Below are 4,283 nucleotides of genomic sequence, written 5' to 3'. Positions count from 1 at the left end.
CCTGGGTGGCTCAGTTGGTTAAGCGACTGCCTTCGGCTCAGGTCATGATCCTGGAGTCCCGGGATCGAGTCCCACATCGGGCTCCCTGCTCGGCAGGGAGTCTGCTTCTCCCTCTGACCCTCCTCCCTCTCATGCTCTCTGTCTCTCATTCTCTCTCTCGCAAATAAATAAAATCTTAAAAAAAAAAAAAAAAAAAAAGAACTGGTCTGAGAGGAGACAGAGGGAAGGCCCTTTGTGGTCTCAGTACCCACCTGCTGTCCTTGTAAAGAAGAGCCTTCTCCAATAAGGAATGTGTGCTGCTCAGGTCTCAAACAAGAAAATCTCTAATAACCTAGAGATACTGGCTCTGTCAAGGTATCTCCACCAAGAGCAGAGCAGAGCTTTCACAAATGACTTCCATCTAGAATTTCGACTTCAACTACTGGGGAAAAAACTGCCTTCTCGGGGTCCCATTTCTTGGCCTTCTTGATGCAATTAAAAAACCATTCCTGCAGAAGCCAATTTATTAAAAATTTCCCCTCCTTCCACTTGGAGATAAAGCAAAATAATGAAAAGTTGTACCTGGATTGTTAGGTGTGAGTCCTTTCCAGAATGTTTTCTCTCCTCTGCCTTCAAACAGCTATTCATCTGCTTCTCTACCAGAAGTTTCAGAATACATTGGATGGGATAGGTCTCATTCAACCTCTAAGATCATATGTCCTGAAGACCGGTAGAAGTCCCTATTTTTAATTCAAACCAGAGATCACATTTTCTGAAAATAGAATAGTAGTGAAGTATGTAAGTACTAAAAGGAAAATAAGACAATTAACTCAAAGGCCACACCATTAAATTCTCTTCGAAATTAAGAGCAGGTGTTTCCATTTACCCACCTAGGACATCAAAATACAGAGCAATCTGTCAAACTGTAAGTCTTGCACTGAAAAATGTATGAATTACAAAATAATCAAAACTATCATGTGTCCTCTTGTTATTCATTCAATACATGATATAAGATCATAAATTATGTTATCAACACTGTACTGTTCCATAAAGAATTACTACAGAAGAAGTGTACGTCTCAATTGTACTAATTGTTTTCTTTTGTTTTTTCATGTGTTTGTTACATAAATAAAGATTCTACTTTACGAATTATCCTGAATGAGAACATTCCTGGACACCAAGATCCAAGGGAGACATTAGAGTAGGTGGTTAAGGGCACTGGGTTGGAATCCTAGCTCCATCACTTACTAGTTATTTAACTAGTTGGGCAAGTTATTTAACCTCTCTGTTAAGTTATTCTGTTTAGTAACTAATAATATTCTATTTCTTGCCAGTAAAATGGTATTTAAAATAGTAATTATTTTACAATAACCATGAGAATTACTATATGTAAAGTGCTTGGAGCAGTGCTTGACACATATAAGAACTCAATAAATATTAGCTTTTATAAGTAGTTAATCAGTTGGTTTTAAATCTATTTGAAACCAATATAATCTTCATATTACATAGCAGTGAAATTCAAAACATTTCATAATCTGGTAGCCGATGAACAAGAATTTGAAAGGAAAGCAAATGGCATCTCTTCTCTAACTAAAGGAGAAGGCCTTTTTAACAGCCAAGATATTTCTAGCACTTCCCTCTTTTTGCCATTAAGATTTAACAACTAGATACAATTCCTTTTTAATTCTACTGTTGGTAATATTTTTGCAGAAATCAGCTTGGCCACTGGAGGGCTCTCATAGTCGCTCAATACACTATATAAAAGTGATTCAATAAAAATAACACAAAGAATGAACATTACAAATACTAATAAAACATATGATACATCCTTTTATAAAAGTAATTTAGCAATATAAGCTAAAGGATTTAAATATGTATATTCTTTGATCCAGCTTCTAAAAGTCTTCCTAAGAAAATCATTATGTAAGTATTCAATTAGTTTTTTTTTAAGGTTTTATTTATTTATTTGAGAGAGAGAGAGAACACACGCCAGTGGGGTGAGTGGGGGCACAGAGGGAGAGGGACAGACAAGCAGACTCCCCACTGAGCAGGGAGCCCCACAAGGGGCTTAATCCAAGGATCCTGGGGTCATGAACTGAGCCGAAGGCAGAGGCTTAACCAACTTATCCACCCAGGGACCCCCAGTTTTTCAGTTTACATTTCAATTAAGTGTTCAGTTAAGAAGCAAATATGTTGGGATGCCTGGCTGGTGCACTCAGTAGCATGTGACTCTTGATCCTGGGGTCATGAGTGCAAGTCCTGTATTGAACATAGAGCTTACTTAAAAAAAAAGAGAGAGAGAGAGAGAAGTAAATATATTATAAAATATGAATTTCAAAATGCAGATTGTTAAATTTCATTTAGAAATATCTGGATGGTTGGAGATTGGCTTTTAAATACATACAAATGTATGTGGAAAATCAATGCTGAAATGATAACAAGCAGTTCCTTTAGGTAGTGAGACTGAGGGTTCTTTCCCTCGCTCTTGTTCTTTAGGCATTTTCCAATTTTCCATAATGAGTATGAGTTGATTTTAAAATGAGAAAAAGTTTTTTAATTTTTTTCATTTAAAATGCTTTCAGTATTTTTAAATGTCCATGATTATAAGGGTCTATAAAGAGTACTCATGTCCCTATACACTATGTGGCCATCCTGATGATTCTGTCACTCCCTCACTGGCAGTCCTTTTCACCTTCAGAACATAGTCCGAAACCTTTAGGATGCAAGACCACACAGACCCTTTGTGAACAACCCTCTCAGCAACCTCTCCCCTCCTCTGTACAGCCCCCCACCCCAAGCAACCTCCATACCAGTTATAATGAACTTTCTGGCAGTTCTTCATAGAAGAATGCCACACTCTCTCATTCCCTATGCTTTACACCTGCCCTTCACCCTGTAGGAAAGGACCTTTCTCCACCCAGCTATTTTCCAGTCACCCAAAATTAGTTAGCCCAAGAACTTCCTAAGACAGGACTTTCCCTGCCTTTTCCTATAAAGTTCTGAAGGGTTCACAAAGCACCTTGTGTATGCTTATATCAAAACATAAATTACCGGGGCTCCTGGGTGGCTCAGTCGGTTAAGCGGCTGCCTTCGGCTCAGGCCATGATCCCGGGGTCCTGGGATCGAGCCCCGCGTTGGGCTCCCTGCTCAGTGGGAAGTCTGCTTCTCCCTCTGCCTGCTACTCTGCCTGCTTATGCTCTCTCTCTCTCTGTCAAATAAATAAATAAAAATTATTTTAAAAAAATAAAATAAAGATTTTATTTAAAAAAAAACATAAATTACCAATATTATACTGTTAAGTTTCAAATTAAACTGTGTGACTGGTTTTTTCATAAAGTATAAAACTGTATTCATTACTAGCCTCCAACCTATCTGGATGTAGATCCTTCTTCCTAGAAGGCTTCCTGACACAGCCACAGCTCCTCCTCCCCAAATTCACATCTCTCAACGTTCTGTTCAGGTATCATTTGGGACAGGAACACTCCTCACCTTTCAGGTTAAGTTAAGTGTACTCTTCATGTTCCCCTGGCCCTCTGTCTAGAACTGAGACATGCTGCTTTGAAATTATCTGTTCAGGTGTCACGGAGTTCCTCAAAGACAGAAGCTATGCCTGACTCACGCTGATACATCCGGTATCTGTGTCAGGCCAGGACAAACAGTAATCATTGCTATCTGAGCTAAACACCTTCCCTTAAAGCTTTCCAAATCAAGGTTCCAGCTATAATGTATACAACTCTGTGGGTTCAACCAAGATTATTTTGGAGGAAAATTCTGGTCCTATCCTGTGGTAATCAACCTCTAAGCCAACACCCAGTGATCCCTGCCTCCTGGTATTCATTCTTGTGTAGTGCCCTCCCACACTGTCCCAGGGTGAGTCTGTATGAACAATAGCATATGACAGAAGTCATGGTATATCACTTGCAAGATCAGGTTATAAAATGTCTGTGGCTGGGGTGCCTGGGTGGCTCAGTCGTTAAGCATCTGCCTTCGGCTCAGGTCATGATCCCAGGGTCCTGGGATCGAGCCCCGCATCGGGCTCCCTGCTCTGCGGGAAGCCTGCTTCTCCCTCTCCCTCTGCCCCTGCTTGTGTTCCCTCTCTCACTGTGTCTCTCTCTGTCAAATAAATAAATAAAATCTTTAAAAAAAAAAAAATGTCGGGGCACCTGGGTGACTCAGTTGGTTAAGCGACTGCCTTCAGCGCAGGTCATGATCCTGGAGTCCCAGGATCCAGTCCCGCATCGGGCTCCCTGCTCGGCGAGGAGCCTGCTTCTCCTTCTGAAACCCTCCCCCCTCTCGTGTACTCT

Source organism: Leptonychotes weddellii, chromosome 1 (genome assembly GCF_054177405.1).
Source record: "Leptonychotes weddellii isolate Sample4059 chromosome 1, ASM5417740v2, whole genome shotgun sequence".
Lineage (NCBI taxonomy): Eukaryota > Metazoa > Chordata > Mammalia > Carnivora > Phocidae > Leptonychotes > Leptonychotes weddellii.
This window is presented reverse-complemented; position numbering follows the sequence as displayed.